We start from the raw sequence: 27,721 nt of genomic DNA, 5'->3' as shown, positions 1-27,721 counted from the left end.
CAAGCAGCTGAAGTTTAAATGAGTAAGAAAACGAGTGGAAGTAAGTTACTTCCACTCCAAGAAATCAAGCCCACAGCATTGAACGAATGAACTGGAGCCTCTAAGTTATTGCCTTTGGTGTTCTAGACTGCCCCCTGCTGGACATGGACATTCAGCACCCATGGTTCTGGTAGTTTCACTGATTCCACAGAAGAGGACTTTTCAAGATGACACTATTTTCTTACGTTTAAACCCATACCATCACCCCATATGGCTTGAGCGTCCCAGTCTTCACGGGATTGAAAGTAGAAATGCCAAAATTGCCTCCTCCATGGACTTTCCCTTAGTTTAATCACTGAATGGGTCATTTAATAAATTTTTGCAGAATATCCTGCTCCAAGAGAACTACAATAACATGCAAAGGAGAAGTGGAATGGCCTCCACCCTATCCATTTTCGCAATGTGGGGAATGACTGAGTCAAGATTCTAGAGGTCACAGGTCACTTCAATTCTCCTCCTCAGAAAAAGCTAAGCTTAAACCATTGCCAAATTTATATATATTCCCTTGTCAAGAATTTAGCAAAAAAGGCACAGAATTACAACAATTTAATTTACGTCTTCAAACTGAAATAAATTTTAAGAGCTTTAAAAAAAAAAAATGCTTTGCTGAAACACTTCCAGGAGTTCAGCCTTTTGCACCTTCCTTCACTACAACCCAGCGTCAGTAGACTGGCTTGACTGCACATGCATGCAGGCGAGCGGACCCGAATTTGGTTTGGCAACAAACATGTTATTACCTGCTATGATCAGTTCTAAAACAGAGCATTAGAGAAGAGGAAGAGGGTGACCCAATCTAGTCTAGGTATTAGCGAAAGCTTTACCAAAGGAAGTAACGTGTACACCAAGTAGAAGCTAACCGGGTATAGAAGGAAAGGGAAAGAGCAGTCCAAGATTAGGAACCAGGAAGGGCAAAGGCCTGAACCAAGAGGGGCAGAGCCCGTTGGAGGAGCTAGTGAGGCAGAAGGATGGGGAGAGGGAGGGGCACAGGTTGCGGGGTTTGGGTTTGGAAATGTAAACAGTAAGTGGTGAAGTTGGTGGCTCCAGGCAACAGTCAGTGCCAAGAGTTGGCTTGGCCAAAAAGTTTGTTCAGGTTTTTCTGTGACATCTTAGGGAAAAACCCGAACGAACTTTTCAGCCAACCCAATATTTTGGCCTTTATGAAAGTAATGGGAAGTAGGAAATACCGGGATCAGAATTTCTGTAGCGTGAAGAATGGGTTGAAGGTGGGCCTACAGTAGATAGGTGGAAAATTGTTGCCAGCCTACTTCAGTAAACTGAGGATAATAATGGGAGACTAAACCCAGCAGGCGGCTGTGGGAAAGGGACAGGTGGGCAGTCTTTAATGATCTCAGATCTGTTACTTTCATTAATCTCCTAATGAACTATATCATTAAAATTTTAAAAAGGCCTGGTCCCCAATAAGCATCCCCACAAATATCTGTTGATTCAGCCAATCTTTTTCATTCCATGCTTCTTCCTCTCCTTTTTTAAAAAAGTGCCCTGATGCATCTGTCTAGAATGGCTCCACATTGCAGAAGCAACTTCTCTAGAAAAAAAAAAAAATCTGTTAATTCATTTCCTAATATATCAACACTAAAGGCATAAGAGAGAGACAAACAAAAAAAAAAAAAAATAGGGAGAAAAAGTTCTCTCCGACTTCAAATCTTCATTCCTTTAACAACATTTTACAGTTCAACTTGTTTTGGGTATTTAAGTAAATTAACGTGTACTGTGTGTGCTCCCTGCTATGAACACTAATACTATGTACTTTCACCTACACTATTTAGTCAATGCGCCAACTTCATTCCTTTTATTAACCAATCAGAACCCCAAAGGTCAGAGTGACCAGGGACTTATCTGTCACAGAGCCAGAGAGAGCATGAACTGGGAGGCCAAGTCAGCTGGAATCTAAACCCTGGCCCTTTCTTGGTCACCATGCCAGCTCTTGAGTAGCTATGATTTCTTCCCCTTGCTTTTTCCTCACATACACTGACCACCCATTTAAAAATAATATGTCCATTGTAGCATGAGGTCAGTTTGCTGAAGGCTAAGAGAGCAGGACACACAAGTTACTCTTTCTAGCTTTGCCCAGAATTATCCACAAGATCTTTTTTTTTTTTTTCCTTGCGGTACGTGGGCCTCTCACTGCTGTGGCCTTTCCCGCCGCAGAGCACAGGCTCCGGACGTGCAGGCTCAGCAGCCATGGCTCATGGGCCCAGCCGCTCCACAGCACGTGGGACCTTCCCGGATCGGGGCATGAACCCGTGTCCCCTGCATCGGCAGGCAGACTCTCAACCACTGCGCCACCAGGGAAGGCCTATCCACAAGATCTTAAGCAAACTGTTTCGCCTCTATTTTTCACTGGTCAGATGAAGATAATGATATAAGTGTACAACAGATAAGTATCGCTGTTAATAATAATTATGAGAGCCCCACATGGTAGAGCTCAGTCCCTTCAAGAAGGACTTTCCGCCCAGCTGTGGCGAGTGTGGTCGGCAGACAGCCTCCAGCAGACAGCTCTCTGGGCAGCCTCAGCTGCTCAGAGCCTGGAGGCTCGCCAAATCTGCAGGCAGCTCAGCTTCTCCCTCTGCCCAAATATGCTTCCTCCCCCTCCCTTTTACAGCTGAGGCTCCTAATAAGCATTTTGCCTCCCAAACTCCATCTCCACACCTCTGCCTGAGAATCCAAACGGCCACACTCTACCGACTTTGGAGATATTAACTAGGTCTACATAAAACTTAACTACATATTTGAAATGCCAAGAGCAGCCCCGTGGAGTAACGTGATTTGAGATTACTCTATTAATTAACAGAAGGATACTTTTATTTCATATTTTAAGTAAATCAAGTCCTAGCTGATACTTTAAAAAGTAAAATCTCAAGTTAATTGAATCACAGGCCAAGTTTGAACACTGGACTTTTTATTCCAATAACTTTGGAAGAAAGTGATGAAGCTAAAAATAAAAGGGTAAAACTAAAGTAACATGTCTAATGGAATGACAGTGTCTGCAGTGACTCTGCCACAGCACCACTATATGGCAGAGATCTACGACGTTAAATATAGACGATATTCCTTCCATAACCAGAACGGAAGGCAACTTTTGGCCTCTCTGCTCTCTTCATATCTAATTCATATATTTAGGGATTTAAGTGAACATTTCCCTTCACATCAAAACAAAAATGTATACTTCAAAAAAAGCATGAAAACATGTATTCTCATTATAATAGATTATTTCAGGTTATCATTCAAAGGACTTGTCATTCTACTCTTACAGAGCACAAACTTTCAACTCTATCTCGGAAGGTAAATTCTGAAATATAAAAAGTGAATTAATAACATCAATAGGCTTATTTTTATATGCGCGCATGCAATTCCACGATGTAAAAGAGAACAAAAACAAGTACAATAATCCAAACGTGTGATACCCTTCAGTCTAGTTTTCAATGCATTACATAAAACTGGTTCTATAACTGCTTGGTATCAATAAATTAACAATCATTTTGCCAGCAAAGCACGTATATAAAACCAACAAGGGAGGGATGATCCACTCGTGAGTTACTGCCAAGTCTTAATGCAACTAGAGCCATTTATTTAATTTTAGTTCTTAATTAGAGTGCAATCATGCTCGTTCTAGGGAAGTTTTTTTTCCAACCCTCTTAGAAACCAGAAATTAATATATTTCCCTGCTTACTTATAGCCAATGCCATAATTTTACTTTTATCTAAATCTGAAGGTAATATTTAAAGACTGGAATTTTAAACCATTCAGGTAAGGATAATTTTTAAAACATTACATATGGGCTTCCCTGGTGGCGCAGTGGTTGAGAGTCCACCTGCCGATGCAAGGGACGCGGGTTCGTGCCCCGGTCCGGGAAGATCCCACATGCCGCAGAGTGGCTGGGCCCGTGAGCCATGGCCGCTGAGCCTGCGTGTCCGGAGCTGGTGCTCCGCAACGGGAGAGGCCACAACAGTGAGACCACAAAAAAAAAAAAAACTTTACATAGATAGCAGTGATATGAAAGGAAAAGTTCACTCTAAACCCCTAAATACATGACCACTGAATTACACATGCAGAGAGGCCCAAAGGTCCCTGCATTCACTGTCCAGCATTTATTCATTCAAATATTATTTACTGAGCACCTACCACATGCCAATCAATGTTTGGATGAGTAAATCTATTCCAATAGTGATTAATTACCTCATTTGGTGAACAGAAGTAGGAATTCAGAAAACAAACTTGGCCCCAAAACACATAAAAATTTCAGAAAATGTACTTCCATATATTGGGAGTAAATTAAAGAACGAAGTATTGGATGTAAACTAAAGAGTAGCGATTATTACTCTGTTAATGATGTACAAAAGAATACTGAAGAAAGGTCAATTGATCAACTGGTTGAACTGGAATGTTGAACCCAACTTCTTTCATAGGCAGAAACAGCCGCTATCTTAGGCTGTTTAACTGGAAATCCTAATAGGATTGCCATGTTATACTGCATTTTATTCAATGTTACCAATAACTTAAATACACTATAAATGCTGAATATTGAGGGATGCCATAGAAATTCTCAGGAGTCACAAACTTCTAAATGTATTGTAACCACATTTGCAACCTTTTTATAAACAGAATCTGAGAGTTATGATATTATTTTTCATTTTCGAATTCAGTCATATTCTTTACTGAATTCAAAACCAAGCCACATACACACTGCTTGAGCAAAAGGGAGGCTGCAAAAATAACACTTTGACAAACTGACAGAAAATTGTTACCTCCTGCAGAGAAACAGAGGTGTTGAAACAAATCAGGTTGATTCTAGTTTTTATTCATGTTTAATCATTTACAGGACATACTTCATTTGCAATGAAAACACTTGTTCATCAAGTTGAAAGATGAATGATCACTGCTTCTTGAGCATTTTAATATTAACTGGATCAAGGTAGGGAACTAGCAAAAGGGCAAAAAATAAAATGTAACAATTCTTCCTAAAACTTTGTGTCACTTTTTTGGTGTGCTAGAGAAAGAAAGACTTTTAAGTGGAAATTTTCATCCTTTTATGCTTTCGTTAATTATGATTAATTACTTAGTAAAACTAGAAGAGCAAACTAACGTTTTAAGTTGAATTTCTTTTTCAAAAAATAGGCTGTCAGTATGGAATGAAGGAATCAGGGCTTCATTCTGTAAAGACTATGTTAATGCTTCACTTGGTTGTGTTTAAAGAACCCGAAGGCTCCTGCAGACTGCTTTCCTTCTATGCCGCTACCCTAGTCCTGGGCATAACCACCAAATTTTAGTGCCACCACCATAAAAGCCAAGGGAGTAAGTTTATTTTTCCCAAGGTTCAACAGAGATCTCTTGTGATTAGTGTGAGGGCAGTGGATTCCTGCATTAATGCATATTTTTATGAAGCTCTCACTTTATTTCAGCATGCTACAGATATTTTCCAAAGGCTTTTATAAACCCTCTAGTTTTCTGAGTTAAAAATCCAAAATACTGCCATGAAGGTCACATATCTAAATATTCTTACCCGAAGTGGATAATGCAAAATCTCTCAAACCTACCAATCCCAGCATTAACTCATTTTAGATTGAATTTTTAATAGAAAATGGTCAACTAGCCTCCAAAGTTTCCAAAGCCTCTCTTGCCTCAGGAGGGGCTGGCTTCCCCCAAATGGCACAGAGAATCCAACTATCACCCACTCAGCAGATCCCGCTAAGTTCTGGGCTCCACACACTTTCAAGTCAGAATCCAGAAAATGGGATATAAAGATTCTCCAGGAAACAGCATCTGCATAGGCAGTGGATATGAGTGTGGATTTTGGAGTCAAGAAGATCATGGGTGGCCCCTGGTTTTGAAAATTACTAACTGCATGACACTGGGCTAGTTACTCTCCAAGCCCCAACTTCCTCATGTTAAGATGAAGGTGAAAGATCTGCTTTGGGGGATTGGGTGAGAATCTAGTGAGATGCTAAGGGTAAGGCATTCAGTACAGTGGCTGCTGCACAGATGCTCGGTACAGGAGCAGTCGCTGTTAATATTGTTCCCAGCATTGAGATAAGCCCGAACACCTCCATTTATCAGCGGTGCTTAGAAAGGGCCTGGCTGTAAGCCACATGATTGCCTGTCTCTCCCCTGTCTCCAGAACTAGTTCAGACAGAATAGAAAAAAATCACTGGTTGAGAAGTAAAGATAAGGATATTTTGGCACTGTGGTTCTTTTCAGAACTTCGGGAATAAAACAACTGGCACTTTTAGCACACTTAAGGGAAAAACCAGACCAGTAGCTTGAAACTGCATCCACTCTACTTGGAGATTCAAAAGTTAATTATATATGATGGTGATATGACAATAATAATAGATGCAGTTTAACACCCACAAAGACCTTGGAGAAGATGGCACGCAAATTTTTCAGATAACTGATGCTCAGAGAGTTTATTAAATTTTCTAAAGACCACACAGCTGGAAAGAGAAGAGCCAAGGTTCAAATTCAGGTCTGTTTCATTCCAAATGTTCACAATCACCATAATACATTCCAAGTATCCTCCCCATAAGCTACAAACCTCATACAACAGCACCACATGATGAGATGGATGGGATGGGGGTAGGATGGAATTTCACAGCATATTTCATACAGAAGTGTGTGGCCTAAGAAACCAAAAGAAAAGAGTGAGGCCCTCTATACACTACAGAACATCGTGTACAAAGTGTCAACCTAAAATGAGGGCCATTTAATCATCGAGCAGTTTGGGGACTAAACAATGGAGAACACAGGATAGTCATAGAACTTACCACTCTTTGGAGGTGTAGACCCTAAAGTACATATGAGTCCATGACATTAAGTCTCACAACCAAAAACTGCTCAAAAGGTCTCTAAAGAAGAGGAACTTAACCAATAACAATGAAGAATACTGGCATGTTTAAAAGACTCTTCTTACTAACCCAGGAATAAATGCAACAGTCTCATAAAGAAATGTAAATTTGTTATTTTAACCACAGAACTGTATTAATTATAATTCTTAGTTCATAACACATACACTTATCTTTCCTTAATGGTCCATTCATGATCTGCTTTGTATTTAATCATTTGTGTTTTTATGCATATATTTGTATGTTTTAGATAATGTACTATACTCTCATGAACTTACCACCTGACATGAGAACTAGAACATTAACAACAATTTACATCTATCAAGTGATTTTCCCCATCCCACCTGGGTTAACTGTTCTGCTAAGTCATGTACTTATCATTGACTTGTTTTTTTAATATGTAGTTTATCATATGTATACCTTAAAAGCATATTGTTTAGTTTTAGTTATTTTTAATTTTAACACATTAGAAGTTTAAAGGAGGAAAACCGGTATATCAATAGATTCAGAAAAGCTCTTGGTAAAATTTGTTGTAAATTCTTGATAAAAACTCTAAGTAAATTAGGAATAGAGAATGGAATATCCTTAACCTGATTTAATTTTTTAAACCCTATAATACACATCACACTTAGTGGAAAACATGAAAAGCATGGCCTTTAAGATCAAGGACAAGAAAAGAATGCCCATTATTGTAACTTCTAGTCAACATTGTCATGGAGTTCCTAAACAGTACAAGGAAAAAAGGCAAAAAGAATGGAAAAGAGGAGATAAAAATGTCAACTATGACGTATACATAGAAATCCCAAAAGAATCTACAAATAACATTATTTTTTCAAAGAGAGTTTAGCAAGATGGCTGGATATAAGATCAACATACAAAAACTAATCACACTTCTGTACACCAACAATAAACTACTAAAACATAATTTAGAAGACATGATTTATAATTAGCATTAAAAATATCAAGTAACTAGGAATAAACAGATGCCAGATTCAAACACAGGAATGTTTTAAACTTTATTGGGAGACATTAAACAATACCTAAATAGATTGAGAGATATACCAGGTTCCTAATTAGGAAGACCTAATATCATAAAGATGACATTCTCTCCAAATTGACCTAAAAATTCAATACAATGCTAATTAAAATCCTAAGAATGTTCTTCATGGATCTTTAGAAGCTGATTTTAAAATTCTCATGGAAGAACAAAAAGCCAAAAACAGCCAAGACACTTCTGAAACAGAAGAGCAAGGAGGGGAGTTGTGCCCTATCCAATATTAGGACTTCTTCTTAAGAACCAACTAAAAGAACATGACTCTGGGCAGGGATAAACATATTGACCTATGGAATAGAAGAGAGCTCAGGAAAAAGTCTCACACACATATATGACTTTAATATATGACAGAGATGGTGAATTAGGTGATAAAAATGAAAACTGAACCTCTGCTTCACATCATATGAAAACTAATTCCCGATGGATCAGGACTAAATATCAGAAGCAAAAATTTTTTAATTTTAGTGGAAAATATTTTTTAGTTCTTTCTGACCTTGAAAGGAAAGGTTTTCTTTAAAAGACAGGGAAGTGTTCATTATAAAATATTAATAAATTTGACTCTGTTAAAATCAAGTATGTCTCACCATTAAAAGTCACCTTAGGAAAAGTGAAAAAAACAAATTACAAACTGGGAGAGGATATCTCCCATCTATAAAATCAGCAAAGGATTAGTATCAAGAATATATTAAAAACTCCAATAATAATAAGAAAAGCCCAGTCAATCCAATTTTTAAAACTAGGCAAAAGACATGGACAGGCATTTTTCAAAAGAAGGAATACGTATGACAATAAGTATTTGAATAAATATTTAACCGTAATAGTGATCAGAGAAATGCAAATGAAGACCATTATAAACTCATAAACTGAGCAAAAATTTTAAAGTCTGAACTACCAAGTGTTTACAGAGAATATGGATAAACAAGATTTCTTAAGTATTGCAGGTAGGAATGTAAACTGCTACAACCACTTTGGAAGGCATGACTGTATTATCTTATAAAGCTGAACATTCAGATACCCTATGACTCAGGAATTCCACTCCAAAGTAAAAACCAGAGGAATTCTTATATATGTGTAGCAGATGACATAGACAAGAATGTTCATGACCAGGGCTTTCATAGTAAAAAAAAAAAAAAAAAAAAAAAGGTCTGGAAATAACCCAAATGTCTATTTACAAGAATATGTATTAAAAAATGTAGGTACATTCCCACTGTGGAATGTTACACAGTCCTCAAAAAGAGTGCACTACTGATACATGCAAAAATATAGATATATCTTGGCAACATAATATTGCCTGAAAAATTTAAGTCCCAAGAGATTACCAATACCAAGATACCTTTTATCAAATATAAACTCAAATATAAAATTTAAGGATATATGAAACCAGGAATCCAAATAATAATCAAACTGAAACCCCTACCTCTCTAAAAACTTGTCCTAAAAGTACAAATCTTCAGAATTTCCATGGTGTAATATGCAATCTACTTCACTTATTTTATTTGCTAAATAAAAGTATGCACTTCATCAAGATCAGATGAAATACAAATGGATAAAACTATAAGTGTGCAGTGGTAGAAGTTATACCATCCCTCATTATTTATTAAAATAGTTTGTTTACCCATTTAAGGACGGAGGTCATACGCACAGTCATAAAGACAGTCTTGGAGAATTCCAGTGGACCAGAAAAACATTAACTATATTACTGTGAAAAAGTATGTTTTGGAAAACATCTCAGTCACATAATTTATCTTGCCACACTTGGTACAGTGTCCACCTGGAGCCATTTTTGAGTGAATGGAGAAGGCCATACATTTGTTCAAAGATCAGTGTTGAGCCCTGTAAGGAAATCTCTTTAGCTCCTAAATTAGAAGCCAGAGGAGCTTGGCAGCCTTCACATGTGGGAAATCTATCCAGTGGTGAACAGGATAATTATTCCCAAGGACTGCGTGTTCTGGACATGGAAGTGCAGCTCAGTGCTCCATGAAAACCACATTTGGACTCCCAACTCAGACAACACTGAAACCACGGGGGTTTTCCCCTCCTTAATGTCACTAGTCTATTCTGATGACAAATAATTGCCTTTGACTGCCAGGTATTTAATATACTAGTTATATGAATACAACCCATCAACTTACTGTCCTGAAAACTGGGAAATCTGCTGTTTTTGTCCTGAATTATTAAGGCAGTGCTTAAAAGGTACTGGAGAATCTGCAAATTAAATATAATAGCATTACCATGAGTTTTCACTACTAGAGGTATTTAGGTTCCACTCTTACATGCCTTGTCCATATTTATAAAGAACACATATAAAATAAGGGTCTTTCTCCTTTGAAAAGGAGAACAAAATCATAGTAAGATAGTTTTAAGCAAACGAGTCTTTATCAACCATTCCAAGTGTAAGTGCAGTGTTCTACTCGGTAGTGTCAGCGGCAGAAAGTACCAAGACACTGGAAGAACAAGGTAGGAAAGACCTTGTAAAGCTCTGGAAATGAGAACACAATACAAATGTAGACGAATGCATTGTTAAAGAAATGAGGATACTGAAATGAATGAGGTTTTCTAAATCACTAATGTCAAAAATTATTAGGTATGTGATTCATGATATGTACTAATCAAAACACAAATATTTTATTTCCTATAAAGTATTCCATGATGCCCGAATTCAAAAGAACACACATACACATTCCAAAACTACTTGCATATATTGACAATGTTAGTGACATGTAAATTAATACAACCTCTCTGGAGAGCACAGACTTGAGCTTAATCATACCTATGTCTGTCCCCCAACTAGACTGTGAGTTGATGGCAGAGACTGTCTTATTCATCGTTGTATCCTGACAGCACCACATATTATTGGTGCTTAGAAAATATTTTTTGATTGAATGAATGAATTTGGCATTACGTATCAAGAGCCTTTAAAATTTTTTCATACCCGTTTAAGCCAGTAACTCTATTCCTAGGAATTTATCCTAGGGAAATCATGAGGGCTACAAAGATAAATATATGGGGATGTTTGCTGCAGCATTTTTTCTAATAGCACAACATCTAAATGTTCAACAACAAGGGAACTGGTAAAATGTGGTATATCACACAATGTATTGTGGTACTAGGCAGTTATTTAAAAGTTATTTATTTAAAAGTTATTCACAAAGTATAATTATTGACAAGGGGAATTTTTACAATGTAACATTATTTACACAGTATATATTGTATATTTATATATGATATATATATTATATATATGTATACAAACACATTATGCACACACACTTAGATTCTAATTTATTATATAGGTATGGGTAATTTGTATACATTGAAAAAGAACTTGTAGAAAGAAAATACACTGAAATGTTAAAAGTACGTTTTACTAATAAATAAAACTTAGTAATATATTTAAAAGCTTACAAAAATAACTAAAACTGTTCTTTATAAATGAAATATAAATGTATTTATTTAATAATAAACATTCTTTTTGTGTGTGTGTTCTATCTGTAAGCTCTCCAACAACCACACAAAAAAAGCATTTGGTATTTAGTCTTATGTCAGAAACAAGACATTCATAAGGAACAGGAAAATATGTAAATATAGTTTAAACACCACAAGAGCAACTCCACCAAAATGAGCACATGCTTTAAAAATAGTCGTGCAAATAAAATATCTCATTGGAAAGGTAAATATTAGTGAATATTTTGTTTAAAATATAGAAGCATTCATAGTAGAGTAATGATAACAGTGAAACACACATTACAAAAATACTTTAAAAACTTTTAAAATAATAAATACAGTTGTTTCCAAATTTTGCTTTCTAAAAATAAAATTCTGCTACCAACTATTACCAAGGGTGTGGGATTTTCTTTCTTTAATGCTGTTTTATGTTATCACTATGTAAAGTCAATGACAGTAACAGAATTCTGGACTCATCCAATGGAAACGCTGCATCCCTACAGGAAGGCAACATGAAATCACAAAGCCCCAGTCTGCCTCCCTGTAAAATCACACCAAGTCCTAAAAACAGCTAATGTTAAACAGTAGAAACCAGATTCACTGATTGACTGATCAAAAGGCTGTTAGCTTTTTCAATTCTTTGGGTATTGTTTTGTTGTTATCTTTTTTTTTTTTTCAATCCAGGAAAAGTCTTCACTGTGAAGGTCTCAAAACAGAATCCAAAAGCAAGGGAGGATCTTGTTTGGATGTTGGGCTATTCATAAACACAGGTTCATTCTTCAGCCGAGTTTACTAAGCTGTTTAATGTCTCTGAATCAGTTTTTCTCCTTGTTAATTAAAACAAGCTAAATCAATTTTCATGACATTTTAGGAAGTTCTATAGGTTTTTAAGAAAGATGGAGAATAGTTCAGTGTAATTACTGCAGTAGCCCAGAGTCCTAACTAGGCTAAAAGCTAAGCAACCAAAACCCCTGAATATCTTAAATCCAGCTTTAGAAATCAAACAGATCTGGACAAATATTGTAAGTCCATGTACATTTTCCTGAACTGTTGCCCTGGCAAACTGACATGGGGAAAAGAATGTCTGCCCCAAGTAACATCCAAATTTTGGTCATAGTCTCAGCTACTATTCAGCTAAGACAATCATGAAGTCTCATTTAAAAATAAGAGTTTTGCTATATCTGAAATGACAGATGGAAGATACACGGGCCCTCCATATCTGCAGTTTCCACATCCATGGATTCAACCCATGCGGAACCTGTGGATATAGAGGGCTGACTGTACTACATCATTTTAAATAAGGGACTTGAGCATCCACAGATTTTGGTATCCATGGGGGGTTCTGGAACCAATTCCCCATGGATACCAAGGGAGAACTGTATACAAGCATCAAGGTACAAAGAACCTGGTCCTTAGTAACTGTGGAACCACAGTCAGCCCCGGGCCTTCTATCTAGACATAATGTGGGAAAGAAGTAAACTTCTATCTTGTTTGCACATAATTATTTAGAATTACTCTATTAAACAGCAATCAGTAATTAGTCAAAATATCACTAATACAGCAGCTAACATTTATTTAGCCTTTACTACGTACCAGACACTGTGCTAAGTGCTTGATATACAATCTTTCATTTGTTCATAACAACAACACTTTAAAACAAGTATTACTATCCCCAGAAAACCAGGCCTTATAGAGGAGAGATAACTTGCCTGGAGTCACTCAGCTACCAGGCCTTGAACACAGGCCTATCTAATGCCAACGCCATGGCCAGGCTGTTAACCGCCACCCCCTACACCTTAAATTCCATTTGCCCAGGGCTTCCCTGGTGGCGCAGTGGTTAAGAATCCACCTGCCAATGCAGGGGACACGGGTTCGAGCCCTGGTCCAGGAAGATCCCACATGCTGCGGAGCAACTAAGCCCGTGCGCCACAACTACTGAGCCTGTGCTCTAGAGCCTGTGAGCCACAACTACTGAGCCTGTGTGCCACAACTACTGAAGCCCACGTGCCTAGAGCCTGTGCTCCACAACAAGAAAAGCCACCGCAATGAGAAGCCCGCGCAATGAAGAGTAGCCTCCGCTTGCTGCAACTAGAGAAAGCCCGCGTGCAGCAACAAAGACCCAATGCAGCCAAAAACAAATAAATTAAATAAATAAACTTCTTTAAAAATTCCATTTTCTTGGTGTGGCAAGCAACCATGACCCCTCCTAAAAAGCATTCCTAGAATACTGAGTTGTATAATCCTCATATTTGACTAGCACATCTTCAAGACTGTGAAGACGAAGGAGGGGGAGGGGGAGGGGGAGGAGAGGAGGAAGAAGAAGAAGAAGGAAAAAAATATATTTATCAGCATAGAAATGAGAAAATGTTATATAGCCAAGATTCACAGAGGAAAAGAAGTTTCCACTGCCACTCCAATATAATACAACTTAAAGTCATGCCATAGAGCTATACACCAAATAGTTAACAGTTTGGGGTTTTGCTTTTTGAGTTTTGTTTTTGTTTCGGAAGGAGGAGATTCTAGAAGACCTTTATTTGCTACATTGTATATTTCTATGATGTCTGAAGTTTTTATAACCAGTTAGCATTACTTTTATTATCTGAAAAGGCAGTAAAGATTTCTTAAAATATGTCCCAGGAATTTTCCTGTTTGGAATTTTATCATTTAAGAATATGTAATTGTCTAAGTTACAAAAAAAAAAAAAAAAGGCAAACTGCTAGGAAAATGTAATGATATGGATGAAGTGATCAAAGAAAAAGAAATCAGATTTATAAAAATCTATTTCCAACTATATAATTCCAATATGGATATACAGTAACTTATAACACTAACTACAGCATAACAAGGGAAGAGAGTTAAGTAAAAAAAATTAGGCAAAAGAAAAATAAAGGTGAAAGAAATAAGATGAAAATGACGGTATGCCAAATGCATAGGCTAAAAGTTCTGTAGTCTTGTTAGAAATGGGCTGAAGAATCTTTTTCTGAGCTTCCTAGAAGACAGGACAAAAGGAGCTCAGCATGTCAATCAGATGATAGAAATGAACCTATGAGAAGGAAACACAACTGATTTAGGGACCAGAACCTACTGAGATGCTTTCTCTGGTGAGACCATGGAAAGAAGGTACTTTTTCACATAATGAATTATGTCTCCAAACACAGATGGGATTTTTGAAATTTTGGGACCCAGTTTCAAGTACAAAGGTTTAATAATTTTAAGGCCAAAATTTAAATAACTTAAAGCTGAAAGACATGCATATTATATAAAAGCTGAAATAAAATGGTCTCAATATGGTTGCTGAACTAGTTTCCAATCACCTTCTCCTTTATATAAATGATATATTGTCATTTACTTTCCATAATTTACTTTCTTTGCAGATACTAACATCTTAGATATTAGTGACCCATTTTTTAAATATGCAGCACTAAAATCATTATGGTCTGACATTTTTATATGCTTATAAAACATATTTTGTTCCAACTGTTTTTATTGGAAGAAATGTGGCCTGCTGAAAACCAAAACCTACATATTTTACTTTGAAAAAAAAAAAGGCAGCTGGAAATATAAAACCCCACACGTTTGCTTTTAACACTGCTTGGGAACTAAAACCTATAATGTGAATTTGACATCTATTAATGGTTTGCTCAAAGAAACTGAGACTATGTTTTAACAGAAAGCAGCACTCTGAGTTCACACCACAACCCATGGCATCCTCACTGCTTCCCAGGAAGGGGGCAAGCAGGGAGGCCATGCACTCCGAGCCTCCCTGGATGAGGGCTTGCTTTCACAGGGATCTCTGCATCGCTGTACTGTCTCCAGACTCAAGAATACAGAAACAAATTCTTTGGAATTTAGCCCCCGGGGAGGCAAGCAAATTATGCTAACCACATGCAAACATTTATATTACTCTCTGGTTTGTTTCCATGACCTTCCAAAATAAATTGCAATTTACAATCAGATCTTAGAGGACTACATATGACAAGACATCCATATTGTTTTCTTGCCTCATGAAAGGACCAAATTAGTGAAAACAATTACTTAATATCATTTAAATTTGAATACTCTAATCACAGATGTGTTTATATTAAAATAAATGTTTGTTTCTTAAAATACAATTTATCCCCAAACTCTTCTGCTATAAATTAAATACGCCAAGCACAGACGGAGGAAGTAGATGCCTAGAAGTGGCCAATAGATAAAAGGTTCTGGTACAGTACAGGCAAGGAAAAAGAACAAAACCAAATATATGTACATAGATGGGGGTAGAAGTAAAGTATATAAGCAGCAGAGGCATGGCTGCTCACTGGGTGGGTTCTCAGGGAGCAGGACAACAGAAGTTAATCGGGTGGTTAACAGCCCAAATAGCCAGCTGATTTCCAGTATAAATATCAGCCCAAACACAAGTCTACATGTTCTCTGCTAGTCGATCCCTTATTAGACATCTCCAGCTGGAACTTCAAAACTTGACGTGAACCTCAACCAAGTAGGTTTATCATGGGAACGCAAGACTAGTTCAATAGGCAAAAACCAACCAATGTAATCTACCAGAGTAGCAGTCTACTGGAAAAATGATAAAAATAATAATAACAATCACATCAATTGATATAGAAAAGCATTTGAAAAATTTAACATCCATTCTTGATTTTAAAACTCTCTCAGCAAAGCAGGAATAAAAGGGAACTTCTTCAACCAGATAAAACCTGCAGCTAAAATCATACTTAATGGTAAAAGATTGAATGCTTTCATCCCAAAATTAAAAACAAAGCAGAAATGTCCACTCTCACCACCCCTATTCAAAACTGTACTGGAAGTTCTTGCCAGTGTAAGAAAAAAAGGCAAGAAGAAGAAATAAAAGGTATACAAGATTGGAAATTAAAAAATAAAACTATTCCTATTCACAGACAAGATGACTAACTATGGAGAAAGCCCCACGGTACCAGGAAGGAAACAAAAAAACCCACCTGGAACTAATAAGTGATTTTTAGCAAGTTCACCAGATAAAAGTCAACACACAAAAATTAATCATATTTATATATATACTAGCATGGTATAACTAGATCCCAAAAAACGTACCATTTATAATAGTTCCAAAAAACTAAATACTTAAGTATAAATCTAAAAATGTATGTATAGCATCTATATACTGAAACCACAAAATGCTGCTGAAAGAAATCAAAGAAGACTTAAATAGAAAGGTGTACCATGTTGATGGATTGGAAGATTCAACATAATAAAGATGTCTGTTCTCACCAAACTTATCTATAAATTTGTGCAACCTCAATCAAAATCCTAGCATGATTCTCTATACATATAGACAAGCTGATTCTAAAATTTATATGAAAAGACAAAAAAGAACTAGGATAGCCAAAATAATTTTTATAAAAGAAAAATAAAATTAGGGAAATCACATGACCTGATTTGAAGACTTACCATAAAGCTGCAGTAATTAAGACAGTGCAGTACTGGCAAAGGGATAGACACAATAGAGCAACAGAACAGAATAAAGAGTCCAGTAATAGATCCACACATATATGGCCAGGTTACATTTGAAAAGAGTGTAAAAATAATTCAATGGAAAAAAACCAGTCCTCAGCAAATGGTGTTGGAACAAATGGACATCCATATGCAAAAACAAAGGAACCTTGACCTAAACCTTATATCTTTTATAAAATTTAACTCAAGGTCTATGGTCGGCCCCATAGCGGCCAGCTGCCCCAGACCAAGCTCAAGTGTACGGCGCCGCAGGAACCGGCTCCAAGGCCCCAATAACAGGCCTCCCCCGCAGCTCCAGACACGGGGTGAGGCTCATACCATCCGAACTGTGGAAGGAATTTCGGTGGTAGGAGTCTCTGTGATTGTAGGGTCTCCTCTGGTCTGAGAATGGCTACTCCTCGATATGAGCCAGTGGCTGAGATTGGTGTTGGTGCCTATGGGACGGTGTATAAGGCCCATGATCCCCACAGTGGCTACTCTGTGGCCCTCAAGAGTGTAAGAATCCCCAGTGGAGGAGGTGCTGGAGGGGGCCTTCCCATCAGCACAGTTCATGGGGTGGCTTATTGCGGCGGCTGGAGGCTTTTGAGCATCCCAGTGTTATCTGACTGATGGACATCTGTGCCACAGCCTGAACTGACCGGGAGACCAAAGTGACCCTGGTGTTTGAGCATGTGGACCAAGACCTAAGGACATATCGGGACAAGGCACCCCCACCAGGCTTGCCAGTGGAGACCATCAAGGATCTGATGCACCAGTTTCTAAGAGGCCTAGATTTCCTTCATGCCAACTGCATCGTTCATCAAGACCTGAAGCCAGAGAACATTCTGGTGACAAGTGGTGGGACAGTCAAGCTGGCTGACTTTGGCCTGGCCAGAATCTACAGCTACCAGATGGCACTTACACCTGTGGTTGTTACACTCTGGTACCGTGCTCCACAAGTTCTTTTGCAGTCTACGTATGCAACCCTGTGGACATGTGGAGCGTTGGCTGTATCTCCACAGAGATGTTTCATTGAAAGCCTCTCTTCTGTGGAAACTCTAAAGCTGACCAGTTAGGCAAAATCTTTGACCTGACTGGACTGCCCCCAGCGGATGACTGGCCCCGAGATGTGTCTCTACCCCCAGGAGGCTTTTCCCTCAGAGGGCCCTGCACAGTGCAGTTGGTGGTACCTGAGATGGAGGAGTCTGGAGCACAGCTGCTGCTGGAGATGCTGACTTTTAACCCACACAAGTGAATCTTTGCCTTCCGAGCCCCACAGCACTCTCATCTACATAAGGCAGAAGGTAACCCAGAGTGAGCCAAGGAATAGTTGCAACAGAACCAAGAGAAGAGAAGCCAACATTCCCTTCCTTTGAACATTTGAGTGGAGAGTCCCCCACTAAGAAGGCCACCTCTGCCTTCATCTCTGAGGCTATGGAGACTCCCCCAACTTTTTACAGAGAATATTTTGCTGCCTTAATGACATTCCCCTCCCACCCCTCCTTTTGAGGCTTATCCTTCTCCTGCCCCCTCTGCGTCCTTACACCAAGGGGTATGTCCCTTGTTCTTCCCCTTCCCTATACCTTGATATTGGGATCCTTTTTTATACGGGAAAAACAATGAAACAAAACAAAATTAATTCAAAATGGATCATATATCTAGTGTTAAAATGTAAAACTATAAAACTTTTAAAAGAAAGCATAAAAGAAAATCTTCATGACCCGGGGTTAGGCAAAGATTTCTAGACATGACACCAAAAGAAGAAAATGATAAATTAAAACTACCTCAAAATTAAAATTTTCTCCTCTGCAAAAGACATTGTTAAGAGAATGAAAAGACAAGCCAACAAAGTGGAAGAAAATATTTTGCAAAAAAGATAAATCAGTCCTTTATCTGATAATGGACTTGGAAACAGAATATTTAAAGAACTCTCAAACCTCAACAGTAAGAAAATAAACAACCCAACTTTAAAAAAAGGGCAAAAGACAAACATTTCACCAAAGGGGATGTATACATGGCAAACAGGCTCATGAAAATACATTCAACATCATTAGCCACAGGAAAATGCAAATTAAAACAATGATGATATACCACTACACACCTACTAGAATGGCCAAAATTTTAAATTCTAACAATGCCAAGTACTGGAAAGACTATGGAACAATTCAAACAATCATATATGACTGAAGGGAAATGCAAAATGTATAGCCACTGTGGAAAACAGTTTTTGCAGTTTCTTCTAAAGGTAAACATATACTTACCAAACAACTCAGCAATTCACTTTTGAGCATTTATCTCAGAGAAATGAAAATTGATGTTCACACAAAAACCTGGTTCTATTCATTACTGCCAAAAATTGCAAATAGCCCGAATATCCTTCAACAGATAAATGGACAAACTATGGTACATCCATACAATGGAAAACTATTCAATGTATTTCATACAATGGAATATAGCAATGAAAGGGAAAGAACTATAGATACATGCAACTTGAATGAATTTCAAAGGCATTATGCTGAGCGAAAAAAAACAGACACAAGAGTATATGCCACATTATTCCATTTATATGGTGTTCTCCTACAGATGTGGGAAGAGTGTAACTACAAAGGGATAGCATGGAGAGTCTGGGGAAGCAATGGAACTGTTCTGTATTCTTACATGTGTTAAAATTCATGGGACCTTACACCAAAAAAGTCCACTTTTCTGTATGTTAATTTAAACTTAAAAAAAAAGTAAATATCTTTGAGATAATTTAATATTAAGGAATTATTCTTAATTTTGTTAGGTGGATAATGGCACAGTGGTTATATTTCTGAAAAACCCTTACCAATTAGAGACTCATACTGAGTATTTATGGGTGAAATGGCATGATGTCTTGGATTTGCTTTAAAATAACTCCTACAGGCACAGGGTCAGGAAGGGGGTCATAGATACGATAAATGTTGAAGCTGAGGATGGGTAATGGGTACCTGGGTTTTCATTAGACTCCTCTGACTATGTTGTTGTATGTGTTTGAAAATTTTCACAGTCAATGGTATTTTTGTTGTTGTTGTTGTTGTTGTTTTTTGCGGTACGCAGGCCTCTCACTGCTGTGGCCTCTCCCGTTGCGGAGCACGGGCTCCGGACGCGCAGGCTCAGTGGCCATGGCTCACGGGCCCAGCCACTCTGCGGCATGTGGGATCTTCCCAGACCGGGGCACGAACCCGTGTCCCCTGCATCAGCAGGCAGACTCTCAACCACTGCGCCACCAGGGAAGCCCCAGTCAATGGTTTTTTAACATAAAAATTTTTTAAAGTTGAGCATGAGGAATCCAGAGAGCACACTGAGGCACGTGCGGAAAATTATTTAAAAGGTTGGAGAACAAAAACTACAGCACTGATTCTTGTCTGCCTCCCCCCCGCATTGGATTCCCCAGTGCCAAGCAGAGTGCCTGGCACATAGGACATAGTCCATAAATTGGTGCTCAATAAATGAAAAATGAATGATGAGCAAACAAGGGGAGAGCTTACTTTTTGTCCTTAGCCCTATAGAAGGACACAGCATCAAGAATCATAACTCTTTGCATTTAATTTTTGATAGTTTGATTAATAGGTGTCTTGGCGTATTTCTCCTTGGATTTAACTTGTATGGGTCTCTCTGTGCTTCCTGGACTTGATTAACTATTTCCTTTCCCAGATTAGGGAAGTTTTCAACTATAATCTTTTCAAATATTTTCTCAGTCCCTATCTTTTTCTCTTCTTCTTCTGGCACCCCTATAATTCGAATGTTGGTGTGTTTAATATTGTCCCAGAGGTCTCTGAGACTGTCCTCAATTCTTTTCACTCTTTTTTCTTTATTCTGCTCTGTGAAAGTTATTTCCACTATTTTATCGTCCAGGTCACTTATCCGTTCTTCTGCCTCAGTTATTCTGCTATTGATCCCTTCTAGAGAATTTTTAATTTCATTTATTGTGTTGTTCATCGCTGTTTGTTTGCTTTTTAGTTCTTCGAGATCCTTGGTAAACATTTCTTGTATTTTTTCCATTCTATTTCCAAGATTTTGGATCATGTTTACTATCATTATTCTGAATTCTTTTTCAGGTAGACTGCCTATTTCCTCTTCATTTGTTAGGTCTCGTGGGTTTTTACCTTCCTCCTTCATCTGCTCTGTGTTTTGCTGTCTTCTCATTTTGCTTAACTTACTGTGTTTGGGGTCTCCTTTTCGCAGGCTGCAGGTTCGTAGTTCCTGTTGTTTTTGGTGTCTGCACCCAGTGGGTAAGGTTGGTTCAGTGGGTTGTGTAGGCTTCCTGGTGGAGGGGACTAGTGCCTGTGTTCTGGTGGATGAGGCTGGAGGCTTCCTGGTGGAGGGGACTAGTGCCTGTGTTCTGGTGGATGAGGCTGGATCTTGTCTTTCTGGTGGGCAGGTGCACGTCTGGTGGTGTGTTTTGGGGTGTCTGTGGCCTTATTATGATTTTAGGCAGCTTCTGCTAATGGGTGGGGTTATGTTCCTGTCTTGCTAGTTGTTTGGCATGGGGTGTCCAGCACTGTAGCTCACTCATCATTGAGTAGAGCTGGGTCTTGGCGTTGAGATGGAGATCTCTGGAAGATTTTCGTTGCTTGATATTACGTGGAGCGGGGAGGTCTCTTCTGGACCAATGTCCTGAACTTGGCTCTCCCACCTCAGAGGCACAGCCCTGACACCTGGCTGGAGCACCAAGAGCCTGTCATCCACACAGCTCAGAATAAAAGGGAGAAAAAAAAGAAAGAAAGAAAGAAAGAAAGAAAGAGAGAGAGAGAGAGAGAGGGAGAGAGGGAGGGAGGGAGGGAGGGAGGGAGGGAGGAAGGAGATAAAATAAAGTTATTAAAATTAAAAATAATTATTAAAAAAATTTTTTAAGTAATTAAAAAAAATAAAGAAAGAAGAGAGCAACCAAACCAAAAACAAATCCACCAATGATAACAAGCACTAAAAACTATACAAAACAAAAACAGACAGACAGAACCCTAGGATAAATGATGAAAGCAAAGCTACACAGAAAAAATCACACACAGAAGCATACACATACCACTTACAAAAAGAGAAAAAGGGAAAAAAAAATATATATCTTTGCTCCCAAAATCCACCTCCTCAATTTGGGATGATTCGTTGTCTATTCAGGTATTCCACAGATGCAGGTACCTCAAGTTGATTGTGAAGACTTACTCCGCTGCTCCTGAGGTCGCTGGGAGAGGTTTCCCTTTCTCTTCTTTGTTTGCACAGCTCCTGGGGTTCAGCTTTGGATTTGGCCCCGCCTCTGCGTGTAGGTCACCGGAGGGCGTCTGTTCTTTGCTCAGACTGGACAGGGTTAAAGGAGCAGCTGATTCGGGGGCTCTGGCTCACTCAGGCCGGGGGGAGGGAGGGGTACAGAGTGCGGGGCGAGCCTGCGGCGGCAGAGGCCAAAGTGACGATGCAGCAGCCTGAGGCGCGCCGTGCATTCTCCCGGGGAAGTTGTCCCTGGATCACAGGACCCTGGCAGTGGTGGGCTACACAGGCTCCCGGAAGGGAGGTGTGGATCGTGATCTGTGCTCGCACACAGGCTTCTTGGTGGTTGCAGCAGCAGCCTTAGCATCTCATGCCCGTCTCTGGGGTCCGCACTGATAGCCGCAGCTCACGCCCATCTCTGGAACTCCTTTAAGCGGCGCTCTTAATCCCCTCTCCTCATGCACCAGGAAACAAAGAGGCAAGAAAAAGTCTCTTGCCTCTTCCGCAGCTCCAGACTTTTTCCTTGACTCCCTCCCGGCTAGCTGTGGCACACTAGCCCCTTCAGGCCGTGTTCTCACAGCCAACCCCAGACCTCTCCCTGGGATCCAACCTCCGAAGCCAGAGCCTCAGCTCCCAGCCCCACCCCCTCACCCGTCCCGGCGGGGGAGCAGACAAGCCTCTCGGGCTGGTGAGTGCTGGTCAGCACCAATCCTCTGTGCGGGAATCTCTGCGCTTTGCCCTCTGCACCCCAGTTGCTGCGCTCTCCTCCATGGTTCCGAAGCTTCCCCCCTCCGCCACCCACAGTCTCTGCCTGCAAAGGGGCTTCCTGGTGTGTGGAAACCTTTCCTCCTTCACAGCTCCCTCCCACTGATGCAGAAAATTATAAGACACTGATGAAAGAAATTAAAGATGATACAAACAGATGGAGAGATATACCATGTTCTTGGATTGGAAGAATCAACATTGTGAAAATGACTATACTACCCAAAGCAATCTACAGATTCAATGAAATCCCTATCAAACTACCACTGGCATTTTTCAGAGAACTAGAACAAAAAATTTCACAATTTGTATGGAAACACAAAAGACCCCGAATAGCCAAAGCAATCTTGAGAAAGAAAAACCAAGCTGGAGGAATCAGGCTCCCTGACTTCAGACTATACTACAAAGCTACAGTAATCAAGACAGTATGGTACTGGCACAAAAACAGAAATACAGATCAATGGAACAGGATAGAAAACCCAGAGATAAACCCACGCACATATGGTCACCTTATCTTTGATAAAGGAGGCAAGAATATACAATGGAGAAAAGACAGCCTCTTCAATAAGTGGTGCTGGGAAAACTGGACAGCTACATGTAAAAGAATGAAATTAGAACACTCCCTAACACCATACACAAAAATAAACTCAAAATGGATTAAAAATCTAAATGTAAGGCCAGACACTATCAAACTCTTAGAGGAAAACACAGGCAGAACACTCTATGACATAAATCACAGCAAGATTCTTTTTGACCCATCTCCTAGAGAAATGGAAATAAAAACAAAAATTAAAAAATGGGACCTAATAAAACTTAAAAGCTTTTGCATAGCAAAGGAAAACTTAAACATGACGAAAAGACAACCCTCAGAATGGGAGAAAATATTTGCAAATGAAGCAATGGACAAAGGATTAATCTCCAAAACATACAAGCAACTCATACAGCTCAATATCAAAAACACAAACAACCCAATCCAAAAATGGGCAGAAGACCTAAATAGACATTTCTCCAAAGAAGATATACAGATTGCCAACAAACACATGAAAGGATGCTCAACATCACTAATCATTAGAGAAATGCAAATCAAAACTACAATGAGATATCAGCTCACACCAGTCAAAATGGCCATCATCAAAATATCTACAAACAATAAATGCTGGAGAAGGTGTGCTTGCACTGTTGGTGGGAATGTAAATTGATACAGCCACTATGGAGAACAGTATGGAGGTTCCTTAAAAAACTAAAAATAGAACTACCATACAACCCAGCAATCCCACTACTGGGCGTATACTGTGAGAAAACCATAATTCAAAAAGAGTCATGTACCACAATGCTCATTGCAGCACTATTTACAATAGCCAGGACATGGAAGCAACCTAAGTGTCCATCAACAGAGGAATGGATAAAGAAGATGTGGCACATATATACAATGGAATATTACTGAGCCATAAAAAGAAACGAAATTGGGTTATTTGCAGAGACATGGATGGACCTAGAGTCTGTCATACAGAATGAAGTAAGTCAGAAAGAGAAAAACAAATACCATCTGTTAACACATATATATGGAATCTAAAAAAAAAAAAAAAAAGGTCATGAAGAACCTAGGGGCAGGATGGGAATAAAGACGCAGACTTACTAGAGAATGGACTTGAGGACACAGGGACGGGGAAGGGTAAGCTGGGACAAAGTGAGAGAGTGGCATAGACATGTATATACTACCAAATGTAAAATAGATAGCTAGTGGGAAGCAGCCGTATAGCACAGGGAGATCAGCTCGGTGCTTTGTGACCACATAGAGGGGTGGGATAGGGAGGGTAGGAGAAGGGAGATGCAAGAGGGAAGAGATATGGGGATTTATGTATAACTGATTCACTTTGTTATAAAGCAGAAACTAACACACCATTGTAAAGCAATCATACTCCAATAAAGTTGTTAAAAAAAATCGTAATTCTCCACAACTGAAATCTGAATAGGAAAAACTGGCTTCAGATCTTTTTTTTTTTTGAAGTGTTCAAAACTCAGTTCTATTCCTATTTCCTCCCTTTCTAAAATATCTTGCTCATACTGGTTTGTCTTTTGTGAACCATTCTAGTAAAAGGTCCTATCAATTTCCTACTTGATCAAATACAGAGTTGAAGTGTCCTCTTGTGTATGATGCCTATGCTTTGGCTTCCTCACCAGATGATGAGATGAGAACACCCGATGTGGACTGAGTCCGCATATATCCAGGCACTGTTCTAAGAACTTTCCATTCAACCCTACAAGGTCAGTTCTTATTATTTCCACTCACAGAGGAGGAAACTGAGGCAGAGAGAGGTCAAGTAACTTCTCAAAAGTCACACTACTAGTAAGGGGCAGAGCAGGGACTCAAACACAGACAATTTGGCTCCACACTTGTCTCAATACTGCCTCTTACTAGGACCTTGAGAATACAGACTCCATCATACGTACTTTTGTATTCTGCTCAGCAATGACCCCCATGCAGTAGACATTTTACAGTCTAAGTGACTGGTGTGTTATCTGGGCTGTCTTTGCAAATCTCAGAGAGCATCTTTCAGGAAGTTTTTAGCTAAAGTCTACATTGGTCTGAAGAGCTCTCCTGTTCTTTCTTTAATGTTTTATTTAATTCCACCATGAGAATTTCCTTGACAAAAAAAAAAAAAAACTTCATGTGTAATAAAGACAAAATGTTAGTACCTAATCAGATGTTAAGATTCTTTGTGCAAATACTGCCCAAAATAGATACCAAAACAATACTAATAAAGTAAAAATCATCCTGAGAAAATTTATTTTATAACCCAGTAAAAGTCCTTTACTGCAAACGTTCCTCCCCAACCCCTAACTCCCTCCCTGCATCATACACACGAACAGAGGAACTTTCAAAGATTACTCGTCACTGAGGAGATAATATACACCTCTGGGAATTTTGACCATTCTTAAGATCTCTATCACTAGCACTTTGTTTTGAAAAACTTCAATATTGGACATGATTCTGGATTACCTGTGGTTTAAGGGTAAAGAAAAGAAATTAGTACAATCAACTGTCTAATAGTACAGGCTATCTTTCTAATGAGGTGTGTGCTTGCTGAACACAGCTAATCTGAAAAAAAAAATTTTAAAGATGAGTTTTCCCATTGATCTTTTTCTTCTATGGAATTATTCTAAAGACAGATTAATCCTAAAAGAAGAAGAAAGACTTTTAATGAAATTTCACTGCACCTGGCCATCATCCAGACTTCGGTTAGGTCCCACAATACACTCCAGACACACTACATGTCTTCTGTATGTTCACGTGTGAGATCATTTCAACGAAATGGTAAAAAATCACGAAGCTATGATTTTCAAGTGTAACTCAAATCTTGCTGGCATAGTTAGTTAACACTAGCAAAAAGGATAACAAAAATCAGCCAGCTAATAAAAGTTATTTTAAATAATGAATTTGGAGCAGGATAATTTTAGTGACCATAAAACAAAGGGAAAAACATTATCCTATCAAGACAACAATATGCTAATCGATTCACCACTGACATCGTAAAGGGATTCTCGAGGAAACCCCAACTCGACTAAGCAACCCTCCACTGACTTCCAATTACCACCGGCAAGAAAGAGAATACAGACACGAGGATGTGACCACTAGGTGGCACCTCCACACCGTTTCTTTCATCTCAAAATCTTATTTCCTCCTTTATTATGGCTTTCCCAAAATATTAGCAGTGCAAAATACAAAACCAGGTGCCTCACTTCAATAAAGAACACAGACAAAAACAAATTTAGAAAGCATGTTTTTAATTAAAAATGCTTCCTGTAACTTTATACATATAATGCTTTGGTTTACAGTCATCAGACTATCTCACCAAACTGTAAATATGAATTAGTATTCTGTATTCTTCTCTCTTTGGTAACATATCATTCCAATATCACAATATAGAATTGGGATGAATTTCTTTTCTTTTTTGTCATAAATACCTTTTAAGGCAAACTTCTGCATAAAAATTGCTGTGTGGGAGATTATTGGTTCAATATGGTGGAGTAGAAAGATGTGCTCTCACTCCCTCTTGTGAGAGGACAAGAATCACAACTAACTGCTGAAAAATCATCGACAGGAAGACACTGGAACTCACCAAAAATGATACCCCACATCCAAAGACAAAGGAGAAGCCACAATGAGATGGTAGGAGGGGCACAATCACAATAAAATCAAATCCCATAACTGGTGGGTGGGTGACTCACAAACTGGAGAACACTTATACCACAGAAATCCACCCACTGGAGTGAAGGTTCTGAGCCTCACATCAGGCTTCCCAATCTGGGGGTCTGGCAACGAGAGGAGGAATTCCTACAGAATCAGACTTTGAAGGCTAGCGGGATTTGACTGCAGGACTTTGACAGGACTGGGGGAAACAGAGACTCCACTCTTGGAGGGCACACACAAAGTAGTGTGCACATCAGGACCCAGGGGAAGGAGCAGTGACCCCATAGGAGACCGAACCAGACCTACCTGCTAGTGTTGGACTGCCTCCTGCAGAGATGGGGGTGGCTGTGTGTCACCGTGAGGACAAGGACACTGGCAGCAGAAGTTCTGGGAAGTACTCCTTGGCATGAGCCCTCCCAGAGTCTGTCATTAGCCCCACCAAGAGCCCAGGTAGGCTCCACTGTTGGGCTGCCTCAGGCCAAACAACCAACAGGGAGGGAACCCAGCCCAACTCACCAGCAGACAAGCAGATTAAAGTTTTACTGAGCTCTGCCCACCACAGCAACACCCAGCTCTACCCACCACCAGTCCCTCCCATCAGGAAACTTGCACAAGCCTCTTAGATAGCCTCATCCACCAAAGGGCAGACAGCAGAACAAGAAGAACTACAATCCTGCAGCC

General features: G+C 39.2%; 1 protein-coding gene and 1 pseudogene across 3 annotated transcripts in view; one reads left to right on the top strand and one right to left on the bottom strand.

The window, feature by feature from the left end:
• The window catches only part of FSIP1 (fibrous sheath interacting protein 1), a 200,784-nt gene that overhangs the window by 70,304 nt on the left and 102,759 nt on the right, over positions 1-27,721 (bottom strand). The gene's annotated exons all lie outside the window — the stretch shown is intronic.
• LOC115845279 (cyclin-dependent kinase 4 pseudogene) lies at positions 17,202-18,184 on the top strand (annotated as a pseudogene).

The sequence above is a fragment of the Globicephala melas genome, chromosome 2, assembly GCF_963455315.2.
Source record: "Globicephala melas chromosome 2, mGloMel1.2, whole genome shotgun sequence".
NCBI classification, from domain to species: domain Eukaryota; kingdom Metazoa; phylum Chordata; class Mammalia; order Artiodactyla; family Delphinidae; genus Globicephala; species Globicephala melas.
The sequence above is the reverse complement of the archived record's forward strand: the minus strand, read 5'-3'. Positions and strand labels throughout refer to the sequence as shown.